The sequence below is a fragment of the Eriocheir sinensis genome, unplaced genomic scaffold (assembly GCF_024679095.1).
Source record: "Eriocheir sinensis breed Jianghai 21 unplaced genomic scaffold, ASM2467909v1 Scaffold503, whole genome shotgun sequence".
Taxonomy (NCBI): domain Eukaryota; kingdom Metazoa; phylum Arthropoda; class Malacostraca; order Decapoda; family Varunidae; genus Eriocheir; species Eriocheir sinensis.
In genome coordinates this window covers 93642-106470 of record NW_026111836.1, presented here as the reverse complement: position 1 = coordinate 106470, position 12829 = coordinate 93642, and the positions used below count along the sequence as shown (strand labels likewise).

The window sequence follows — 12829 nt, the reverse complement described above, 5'->3', positions numbered from 1 at the left end:
TAACCATGGTGACATGACACACCCTTGTCTTAAGCCCACTTTTATCTCAAAATGTTCACTTGTTTCTCCAGTAATTTTGACACATGCAGATGCATCCTCATAGAAAGACTTTATTGCACTAAGCAGTTTTCCTCCCACACCATAAATCTTTAAAACAATGCAATCCAATCGACTCTGTCATAAGCTTTTTCCAAATCCATGAAGGCAGCGTATAGTTTCTTTCCTTTTCCTATTATTTTTTCTACTACCATCCTGAAGGCAAATATCTGATCCACACATCCCCTTCCTTTCCTGAAGCCTCCTTGCTCTTCACTGATTTTCTCTTCTGCAAGTCTTTGCACCCCCTCTATTATGACTTTTCCATATACCTTTCTGGGTATACTCAGGAGACTTACACCTCTATAGCTCCCACATTCCCCTCTCCTGCCCTTCCCCTTGTAAACTGGGACTATGATGGCTTTCATCCAGTCTGCTGGCACCCCCCCCCCCTCCCCCCTCCCATGCTACTTCAAATATCTTGACCATTCATTTCACGACTTCATCTCCTCCACACTTCAACATTTCTGCTGTGATTCCATCAATTCCTGCTGCCTTTTCGTTTTTTAATCTTTTTATTGCCTGATTTACTTCTTCATATGTTATACTTCTTTCTTTATATACTCCTCCTCTACCTCTACTCAAAACTGCTGCTGTTACAGCTGCTGGACGTCCATCCTCAAAATTCATTAAGTTTTGAAATATTCTTCCATCTCTCTTTCTCAGCTTCCCGTCTCTCAGCATCTTTCCATTCTCATCCATAACTTCATTTATTATTATAATAAATATATAAATATTAGCTTTCTACTATTCTTTATTTGGTCTGTCAGTGCCCGTACTGTTTCTTCCAGCATAGTGTTGTATCTTACTTCATTCCAACTTTTGGCTTTAGGGGGACATAGGCTGTTATTATGTTATTCTTCTCTCCACCCTGTACCACTACCTGCACAGCCATCACCTCCGCACTTACCATTTCCATGTCTCACTTCAGTCGCTTTCAAGTTTTGTTTTGTCATTGTCATCACTCCTCCTCCCTTTCCTTCTTTCCTATCTTTTCTCCCAATGTTGTACTTGCTCTTTCCCTCCAGCACAAGTTCCAGTTATTTTGCAAGGTTTGTTTCAACTCTACATATCATATCTGGATCACTCTCCCTTCAATAATCATTAGTTTTTTATTTTTATACAAGACCATCTATGTTTGTGTATGCAATCCTTAACCCATTTTATCCCAATGTCCTCATTTGAGGACACCTGATAACACCTAATTTTCCCATGTTATGAAACATATATAAGTTACAGCACAGAATAATGATTCCTTCCTGACGTACATAAAGAAAAGCTTAAGGTTTAATGACATCTTTATCTGACTGTAGTTTGACTCTGAAACTGGTGAACATTTCTGCCTCAAAATGCACTGCATTGACTAGGCTGTGCTGACTTTCTCATTCATGAGATGAACTATTATTTTGCTGTGTTTTATTCTCAAGAAGATGCAATATTATTCTCATAATACCCCAATAAATTATCTTAAGTAGAAAAATAATTATTGATATTACACAATGTCTGTCCTCAAAAGAGGACACTGGGACGATATCGTGGCAGCGCGTGTCACAACACGTTCAGGATGGTGCATGCTGTAGAGCGGACTGAATCCCAGTTCCTACGCAGACCACCGCAGGATGCTTGTCTAATCAGCCGCAGATGTTGGTAATAAGGCACATGATATTAAATATAAAAAAATATGTGTGAGTGAGTATGTGTGAAATTCACATCTTGATCTGCTGCGGTCTCTCTCGAGACAGCCAGCCGTTCCCCACGGAAGAGCACAGAGCTCAGTACCGATCTTTGGGTAGACTGAGACCACTCACCCACAACACACCGCTGACAACGAGGTCACAACTCCTTGCCTGACGTCACAGCACCTGCTCACTGCTAGGTGAACAGGGGCTACACGTGAAAGAAGACAAATCCAACTTACCTTCACCCGGCCGGGGAATTGAACCCTGATCCTTCTGGTTGTGAGCCAGACGCTCTACCCCTGAGCTACCGGGCTGTGTATGTGTGTGTGTGTGTGTGTGTGTGTGTGTTTACTCTTTTATATCGTATACTTGTTGACTTAGGTATTGCTCACTTGAGTGCTGCATTGAGCTGCTGTATTGCAGATGGTGAAAGCTACCTATTCTGCACTGACAATAGATGAAGCACATGCCTTGTTGTGTGAAAAGGGCGCCGAGGGAGAGTTTGAAAAGGGCGATGTGATTATTGGACCACCAGATGCAGATGAACTGACTGACGAAGAGGATGTCAGTGGTGATGTAATTGGTGAAATATCTGTTCAAGATGTACCAGGTACACTAGAGGTTCATGTGGACAAAGATGTCACTGAGGAATGTGCTGTATAGAAAGATAAACCCACCAGAAAAAAAAGGAAATTCTGTGATCATTTCAGCAATTTGGTATATTTGAAGAAAGCATTTCTGTAGGTGAAAATTCATAAATTCCTGCATGAAGGAAAGGATCAGCTTGATTTGATAACCTTCAGAAGAGAGATTTGTGTTCCACACCTGAAGCTGGGTGATGCAAATGGAAGACTGGGAAGGAAAAGCTGTGCCCCTAGCCCGTCCACAACAATGGTTGATGCTCGCTATGATGGAAAGGCCCATGTCATTGCAAAGCGGGAGAAGGAAAGACGGTGCCAAAGGAAGGCGTTGCAGCACTGCACAAGTATTTTTGTTTTGTATTGGATTTTACTATTGATATACACATGGCAGAACTGTTACTATAACAGGTACATTTTTACTTTTAGTTTTCATTATAATAGTAAACTGCGTGTTGTCAAAAAGAATAATAGAGTATTTTTCATGCTCCATATATATGAAAAAGAATATTACATAGTAATAGTTTTCTTTCCTTATTTTCCCAGTTGATATGATATTGTCCCAGTGTCCTCTTTTGAGGACAGCTGATTTCAAGCTTATTAAAGGAAAATAAAAGCTAAGACCATTATGTTGCATCTTTCTTTAACCAGATGAATGTAATTTAATGAAAACTACCAAAAAATACTAAAAGAAAAGACCCTTGAGATTTAATAGGTTAAACCTTTCTTCCCTTCTCCCTTTTTTCCCCCTCGTGTGTGTGTGTGTGTGTGTGTGTGTGTGTGTGTGTGTTACCCACATTACTAACAGGCAGATGAATGGTGGCTGTCTGCTAACTGATCTTCTCTTGGCAGGTTTTGTTCCCAGCTGTCCCTTGAAGGTCTCAGGCAGCAGCCATCCCTCATGATGATGCAGCTCCCCTCAGCCTACCGGGCGGCCGCTGGTGCTGGGAACACACCCACGCCTCCCCCAACCCAGCTGCAAGGGGAACTTGCTGAGGTGAGTGTGTGTGTGTGTTGACCGATTTATTTCTTTATTATTATTTTCTAGTCTATGGTACCGGTAGGCATAGCTGGGCACGATAACAGAAAACCTTATTCCCGATAACTGATAATGAAAAACGTCAACGGCGATAACCGATATTCGTTACCTAGAGACACAAATATAGGTGATAACCGATACCCGATATAAATCCACAATTCCCGTACTAGCTAGCGATAAGTCCGATAGGCAAAAACGATACTATATTGATATTTCAGATAGAACAACATTGATGAATTCAAATTTTCATTATCTGTATTTTAGGAAACTTACAAAACCTTAAAACCACACGTTGACACGTACATATGGACGGTAATACTAGAAATGCCTGAACCGGTGTTGTGTTATTTGGCGTTTCCACCGTCAAAAATTGTTTACAAACACTGGTCTCAGAGCGGTGCATGCTCAGACCAGCAAGCGTAGACCTGTACAGTCTCACAAAGCTTGTAAACTGCAATTAAGAGTTGCTGGAAGGCTGAATCAGACATACAGTACCACTACCACCATCCTCGCTGTTTCTAGAACGACACTCTGTATGAGTTGTATTTATATGTACAGAGTGTACGTCATTCTAGAAACAGTGAGGATGGTGGTACTGTATGTTTGATTCAGCTTTCCAGCAACTCTTAATGTGTTAAAAAAGCATTGTGAGACTGTACAGGTCTACAATTAATGGTCTGAGCATGCGCAGTTCACGAGAGACCAGTGTTTGTAAACAAAAGCGCCAGCTTTTGACGATGGGACACCAAATAACACAACACCGGGTGCCTTCAGTATCATGGCATGGTCACAAACGAATATGGAATATCAAATTTGAGGCAGTGAATAATCATTTTGGGGGCAAAGTTAAATGATTTTTCTCTGATATATTGATTTTTGAGTAGCATAAAAAAATAACCTAGTGTTTTAATTTTCATGATCTAAGTATGAAATCTCATCACCGAAAAGATTTCAGACCCAAGTTTTTCATACAACACCGGGCCACGCATGCGCAGTAGGGAGACGTTTTTTTCTGAGAGGCGTAAAAAAAAAAGTAGCGATTATCGCTAGTTTGGTTACAAAAGTAACGAAGATATCGATATATATTTAAATAAATAGCGGATGGTCGATAATCCGATTTTGTTATCAGCGATAAAGTATCGCGATAACTTATCACGATAACGCCCAGCTATGCCGGTAGGCTTTCGTGATGGGTCCTGATGGTCGGTCCCAGCCCATCACGGTGCAGGCAATTGTTTATAGTGGCGCTGTCTTGCTTGCTGTGCCCCGGAGCTCACCTGTGATCCCATTCAGAGCGAGACTCCAGAGTCTGGATTGGCAGGAGGTCTTGAGGGCAGCATGGGGGTAGTCCGTGGCCACTCGGCGCTAACTGAAATATCCCATCTTGTGGTGGTGGGTGGGGCGCGAACCTGGGACCTCCTGAATGCGGCGCTGGTATGCTAACCGCTCAGCCACTGCCCCTCCATGTCATGATTCTCCTTGTTATGTTCCTCATAGAGTTTCCTTAAAGCCTTATAATATGTGCTGGATTTCCTGGTGTCAAAGATATATATTTTTTCCCTCAAAATAGGAATAGAAAAAAATGGCAGTGCATATTGAGATAGGTAACTGTATGTGTTTGTGTGTGTGTGTATATATGTGTGTGTGTGTGTGTGTGTGTGTGTGTATGTGTATATATATGTGTGTGTGTGTGTGTGAGTGTGTGTGTGTCCCCGTGCTTTACGATGGCTGAATTTATGATCAAATTCCTATCTGCTACAGCAAACCCATGCTTTTAGGAGACAGCGACATAATGAATTTTGGCTTTAAGGAACATTTTTGCTTTCTCTCTCTCTCTTATATAATGTGGACACCTAACACTTGGCAGTTTATGGTATCTGTTAAGAACAATAGTGTGCCTTTTATTTTATTTTTTTCCCGATAACTTCCCTCACTAGTAAGAGTTGCTACATCAACATGCATTGCTTTATTTTAGGTTTTACTGTTTATCTGATAGGGTTTGATGTGTTTAACAAGAGTGAGAATGTGATGGGCTCAGTGTCTGCAGAGCCGCAGGCAGCCGTCCTCCCATACTTCTAGATGAAATTTTACTTGGAAACTTTATATCCATTCCAAGACAACTGAAAGTTAGGAAAAGACTTGTGAAAACAGTTTAGAAAACTGGTTTGCAGAACACATTAATTACATTAATCTTAACCAACTTTAGCACACACAAAAAAATAAAATAGCAATCTTGGAGGGTAGGATGATGGAGGCAGTTCCCCCCTAATGTCAGGTAGTCATACATATGTAAATGATTTCAATATTTGTGTGTGTGTGTGTGTGTGTGTGTGTTTTCACTTAGTAATATTATTTATATCCACAGCACATTATGAATTTGGCCAGACAGAAGACCAGGTAAAGATCATACAGGATGGAATACTATAGACATCAACATCAGACGTGTAGAGGCTGAGAATGCTGGACAGGCCTTTGTCCTGCAGTGGACTAGTAATGGCGGTGAGTGGATGACACAAGGTTTGAACACCATCTTTATTGCAGAGTGCAACAATGGCAGCCTATAGACACCTTCACAGAGCGACTCACTGGGAGAGAGGAGAGAGGTGGCCGCCAGGAGGCAGACCTGTATATTGAAGACCCGTGGGGATCCCTTTGTACTCCAGAGAGGCGTTCATGCATCACAGCCCCAGAAATGAACACAGCTTTTATTGTAGAATATAATTAAAATCTTATGTTGTATAGAATTCAGGAAATCAAAATAACTAAGATATTACTTATATATTTTTTCATTAAAATTTACACAGCCTTTTCATGTGCCCATTTCTTGAAACCAACACTGATTATGTAAACATTAACTTATATCAATGGAAATATTATAAATACCACTAAATGCTAATACAAATTATGTTAATAATAACCTGAACACCAGTTTGATGGAAAAGCAGAGGTTAGCATCCCTGACTACAAATCTGCAGGCCTTGGTCCAAATCCCGGCCCAGGCAGTCAGCATGCAACCCACCCAGCTGTTCATCCTTTCTTTCAGGATGGTCGGTAAACGGGTACCTGGGGAGACTTGGGACAGGTAAACAGTGGGTAACACTGATGTTGCATGGGACCTGTGTTGGGTTAATTAATGGGTTCTCTTCTAGTTGTATAAAAACAAATATATTATTCTTTCTGATGCACATCTTAAGTAATACCGTAAATTGTCTCTTTATCAATTTTGTTCTTGACCACTGCATGCCTCCCTGGTGAAGTGTTGAGAGTGAATTTAAGCCATGACTATCCAGGCTTGGGTCTGGATTCCCGACTGAACAGTTTGGGCACAGCTGTTCATCATCTCTTTCAGGTGGGTCAATAAATAGGTACCCGGGGAAGGTAAACTGGTAACTAAGGTGCTGCACTTGCCGTGTGTACCCAGGGTAATGAGTTCTCTCTCATCACAGGCTCAAAAGCTAATGAGAGGTGAGCAATGATGCCGAGTGGTCAGCGTGTGGGCATGGTAAGCCCGTGGTTCGAGTCCCACAAAAACACGCTGATTTTTCAAGCCATCGCCGAGTGGCAGAAGATTACCCACATGCTGCCCAGATCCAGTCAACCCTAACTTCAGCGAGTTCGTTCAAGTGGAGCACTGGGGGGCAGCATGGGCCAAGCAGTCATACATCATGGCAGCCACTATAAATAGAATTCGCCTGTGCCACTATTGCGATGAGACTGTCCAAGATGCTTCTCAAAAGAGCCCTCCAGAACTACAGGCAGCACCTAAAAAAAAAAAAAAAAAAAAATAAAATAAATAAATAAAAATTCTCATCCCTTACAATACTTTATCATTCACAACTCTCCCTGAAGCACCTGTTATCTGTCTGTTTTTCTCTGCTTTTGCTCTCGCCTTTCATGCTACTGTAAAGTTTGGGGCATACGCAATAGCTGTAGGTGGCCCCGGTACTCATCTCAGTACCGTTAGCCCTTGAGTCTGTGGTGGGTGAGAACCTATTACCCTGAGACACGGAGCTTCTGTGCCTACATAGAAATGTCACCACGATATCATGCGGCATCACATTCTCCAGACCCGAGAATATTTGCTTTGCACACGTCTAAAACCTCACGTATATGACAGCAAGCCTCTGTGAAGGCACCTAGCTGCTGCTGCTGCTGCTGCAACATCTCCCTCTGAAATGTGTTTTATCTGCTCCTAATGATTATTTCTGGTCTGTTTGAGGTCATGATAAACTTCCTGCTTTTGACAACAGCCCCGATATTCATCAACGAACCTCCTCCTTTGCCTTGGGGCACCATGAAAAAGGGGAGGCTACAACGCCAACAAATGGGTTTTGGTATGGTGCAGAAGGTACCAAAGAAGAAGCACAGTCCATGGTTGTAGAGGAAGAGGAACTGGGTTGTAAAGATGAAGTGGCAGCAGAAGGTGCTGGATCACATGAAGTGAACTGCTGCAAAGTTGCAGCAGCTGTGGGGATCTCTGTAGGTGGCAGTTTTTTACGCACAGCTGTGAAGAAAGGAGACATTGCATTACCAGTTATATATGAAGGACAATAAATGACATGACTCGGGAAATCCATCTTCCTTTCATACACAATGTTAACCTGGTAGCTGCGGGGATCATGTTTCTTAAAGGACCCTCTAAGCGAGAAAAATGAGAAAATATCATCACTCACGTAAACCATTTCATAATATATATCAACGCATTTGTGATCAGTTTATGAATCATCTATTTTGGGGGGTTTATATCATGGCAAAAATTTGGCCCGTCACTGGTACACGGTAAAGCCACAAATTTGGCCCATCGCTGCTACCGGGTTAACTTGTTTTCCCGAGACTGAAAAATAATCCTATTCTAGCAATGAAGGCACCAGAAAGAAATTGGCAAGTGTTGCATATTAATGTAGATAGTATTAAATAAATCATCTTTAATCCAAGGCAGGCCCCCTCCCCACTTATTTTTTTAACTGATTATGTCTCATTTATTACTAATTTATATATATATATATATATATATATATATATATATATATATATATATATATATATATATATATATATATATATATATATATATATATATACATTGATCTAAACCAATCTAAGGAAAATGAAAATTGATAGGGAAGATAATGCTAATAATAATGGTAATTCCATACTGCTAAAAGAAAGATTACTAGTATTGGGATCACCCTTCATCAAGTGGATGCTCACCTTCTAAGGAGTGTGTCAAAAACACCCTCGCCCATGTGAAGCTCTCCACAGATAACAGTGGTGACAGCACCATGTTCTTCAGTGATGTTGGGCAGTGATGGAGGGTGCCATGTGAAGCTCTCCAGAGATAACAGTGGTGACAGCACCATGTTCTTCAGTGATGTTGGGCAGTGATGGAGGGTGCCATGTGAAGCTCTCCAGAGATAACAGTGGTGACAGCATCATGTTCTTCAGTGATGGCGGGCAGTGATGGAGGGTGCCATGTGAAGCTCTCCACAGATAACAGTGGTGACAGCATCATGTTCTTCAGTGATGGCGGGCAGTGATGGAGGGTGCCATGTGAAGCTCTCCACAGATAACAGTGGTGACAGCATCATGTTCTTCAGTGATGGCAGGCAGTGATGGAGGGTGCCATGTGAAGCTCTCCACAGATAACAGTGGTGACAGCATCATGTTCTTCAGTGATGGCGGGCAGTGATGGAGGGTGCCATGTGAAGCTCTCCACAGATAACAGTGGTGACAGCATCATGTTCTTCAGTGATGGCGGGCAGTGATGGAGGGTGCCATGTGAAGCTCTCCACAGATAACAGTGGTGACAGCACCATGTTCTTCAGTGATGGCAGGCAGTGATGGAGGGTGCCATGTGAAGCTCTCCACAGATAACAGTGGTGACAGCACCATGTTCTTCAGTGATGGCAGGCAGTGATGGAGGGTGCCATGTGAAGCTCTCCACAGATAACAGTGGTGACAGCACCATGTTCTTCAGTGATGGCAGGCAGTGATGGAGGGTGCCATGTGAAGCTCTCCAGAGATAACAGTGGTGACAGCATCATGTTCTTCAGTGATGGCGGGCAGTGATGGAGGGTGCCATGTGAAGCTCTCCAGAGATAACAGTGGTGACAGCACCATGTTCTTCAGTGATGGCGGGCAGTGATGGAGGGTGCCATGTGAAGCTCTCCACAGATAACAGTGGTGACAGCACCATGTTCTTCAGTGATGGCGGGCAGTGATGGAGGGTGCCATGTGAAGCTCTCCACAGATAACAGTGGTGACAGCACCATGTTCTTCAGTGATGGCAGGCAGTGATGGAGGGTGCCATGTGAAGCTCTCCACAGATAACAGTGGTGACAGCACCATGTTCTTCAGTGATGGCAGGCAGTGATGGAGGGTGCCATGTGAAGCTCTCCAGAGATAACAGTGGTGACAGCATCATGTTCTTCAGTGATGGCGGGCAGTGATGGAGGGTGCCATGTGAAGCTCTCCAGAGATAACAGTGGTGACAGCACCATGTTCTTCAGTGATGGCGGGCAGTGATGGAGGGTGCCATGTGAAGCTCTCCACAGATAACAGTGGTGACAGCACCATGTTCTTCAGTGATGGCGGGCAGTGATGGAGGGTGCCATGTGAAGCTCTCCAGAGATAACAGTGGTGACAGCATCATGTTCTTCAGTGATGGCGGGCAGTGATGGAGGGTGCCATGTGAAGCTCTCCAGAGATAACAGTGGTGACAGCACCATGTTCTTCAGTGATGGCGGGGGCCCTCACCAGTCTTCTTCATTAAGCTTCTGTCTTCCTGCTTCAGGCTGCAATCAAACAGTTGTTTAGTACCACATTAATATGTTTGGGGCAGATTGAATTATAGCTAACATAGTATACTGTTTGATTGAATATTTGAAAGAATCAAACCTAAACTAACATACTGTTTGATTGAATATTTGAAAGAATCAAACCTAAACTAACATACTGTTTGATTGAATATTTGAAAGAATCAAACCTAAACTAACATACTGTTTGATTGAATATTTGAAAGAATCAAACCTAAACTAACATACTGTTTGATTGAATATTTGAAAGAATCAAACCTAAACTAACATACTGTTTGATTGAATATTTGAAAGAATCAAACCTAAACTAACATACTGTTTGATTGAATATTTGAAAGAATCAAACCTAAACTAACATACTGTTTGATTGAATATTTGAAAGAATCAAACCTAAACTAACATACTGTTTGATTGAATATTTGAAAGAATCAAACCTAAACTAACATACTGTTTGATTGAATATTTGAAAGAATCAAACCTAAACTAACATACTGTTTGAATGAATATTTGAAAGAATCAAACCTAAACTAACATACTGTTTGAATGAATATTTGAAAGAATCAAACCTAAACTAACATACTGTTTGATTGAATATTTGAAAGAATCAAACCTAAACTAACATACTGTTTGAATGAATATTTGAAAGAATCAAACCTAAACTAACATACTGTTTGATTGAATATTTGAAAGAATCAAACCTAAACTAACATACTGTTTGAATGAATATTTGAAAGAATCAAACCTAAACTAACATACTGTTTGATTGAATATTTGAAAGAATCAAACCTAAACTAACATACTGTTTGATTGAATATTTGAAAGAATCAAACCTAAACTAACATACTGTTTGAATGAATATTTGAAAGAATCAAACCTAAACTAACATACTATTTGATTGAATATTTGAAAGAATCAAACCTAAACTAACATACCGTTTGATTGAATATTTGAAAGAATCAAACCTAAACTAACCAGGTTACCCCATTCCCAAGCTTGCAGGGTAGGCACTGAAAAAGGTAGATTGAAAAACAGAACTGTATTACTAACCTAAATGAATGTATTATTCTAGTGTTTGTGTTAGAGATAGGTTTACTGTTCAACAGGATGAGGTAGGGTTGTTAAGTTTTTGAATGGGCTCTTAATGAAGCAGTAATAGGTTACTATTTTGTCTGTGATTGTTAAATTATTAGCATGTTTAAAAGCTACAACTGCTATATGCTACATAGTAATATTCTATGTATCTATATATCTTTCCCTTTGCCCTAATTAAAGGTTAAATTCAATATCAATGAAAAATTTCTGCTCTTATAAATTGTCAAAATGAGTTGTAGCCTATTCCTAACTGATCACAATTAGTTTGCATCCTGAGAACACGTGATTGATGTAGTATTTGTTTCAATAGGCTAGAAATTTATCATTTAAATCAACACAAGGTTATGTTAGCCAGTCATTCATTACACATGTTTTTCTTTAGTTTGAGACAAGGTTATGTTAGCCAGTCATTCATTACATGTGTTTTTCTTTAGTTTGAGACAAGGTTATGTTAGCCAGTCATTCATTACACATGTTTTTCTTTAGTTTGAGACAAGGTTATGTTAGCCAGTCATTCATTACAAATGTTTTTCTTTAGTTTGACACAAGGTTATGTTAGCCAGTCATTCATTACATTCATTTGAGTAGCTTCCATAACCTTCTCTCGATGGACAGAAGTGACAAAACAAATGACTAACATAACCTGGTCTCAGTGTTACAAAGGGCAGAGCAAGTTAATAGTGACAGAAATAAACATTACAAAAGATTTAGCAACCGAAGGGACAGGAGTACGCATTGCTACAGATGACACAGTAACCCAAGTGTGATAGGGATTGTAATGTTACGGAAGATATGGTGACGTAAGTGACGAGGACCGAGCGTTACAGACAGCGTAGTGACTTAAGCATGACAGGGATTGTAGAAAGATTGTGGAATGATTGTATAAAAAAAGATACAGTAACTCAGCAGTGACATAGATACGTAATGTTACTGAGGACATGGTAACTTACGTGTGATGAGGATCGTAATGTTGCAGATGAACTAACAATAATTTAAGTGTCAGAATTCATCATGTTACAAATGGCATATTAATTTTAGTGGCATGGATCAGAATGTTACAAAATATATACGTATATTAAGTGGCACGGATCGTAATGTTACAAGATACATGGTACCCACACCGATATGTATACATAATGTTAAATGACATAGTAACTTAAATTAAATGGATATATTACGCTAAAAAAGCTTAGTAACCAAAGTGACATGTATACGTAATGTTACAAATGGCATAGTAACAAATGAAATGGATACGTAATGTTAACAAGACTTAGTAACCAAAGTGAATATGAATGCGTAATGTTAACAAAACTTAGTAACCAAAGTGAATGAATGCGTAATGTTAACAAGACTTAGTAACCAAAGCGACATATACGTAATGTTAGGGATGACACAGTAACTTAAATATAATGGTTAGTAATGTTAACAAGACTTAGTAACCAGTGACATATACGTAATGTTAGGGATGAC

At 40.5% G+C, this 12829-nt stretch overlaps 2 long non-coding RNA genes across 8 annotated transcripts; one reads left to right on the top strand and one right to left on the bottom strand.

Moving 5' to 3' along the window:
* Positions 1-1989: 1989 nt before the first annotated feature.
* Positions 1990-7042, top strand: LOC126992817 (uncharacterized). Its single transcript, XR_007747093.1, has 3 exons — positions 1990-3410; positions 5994-6801; positions 6899-7042. It is a non-coding gene; the product is annotated as an uncharacterized LOC126992817 (long non-coding RNA).
* Positions 7043-7715: 673 nt separating this feature from the next.
* LOC126992816 (uncharacterized) lies at positions 7716-11387 on the bottom strand. Of its 7 annotated transcripts, XR_007747091.1 has the most exons (6): positions 11230-11387; positions 11010-11097; positions 10922-10965; positions 10834-10877; positions 8664-10745; positions 7716-7956 (listed from the first exon to the last, which is right to left on the bottom strand). It is a non-coding gene; the product is annotated as an uncharacterized LOC126992816 (long non-coding RNA). The 7 variants fall into 7 exon arrangements; XR_007747090.1 differs by lacking the exon at positions 10834-10877; XR_007747089.1 differs by lacking the exon at positions 10922-10965.
* Positions 11388-12829: the final 1442 nt, after the last annotated feature.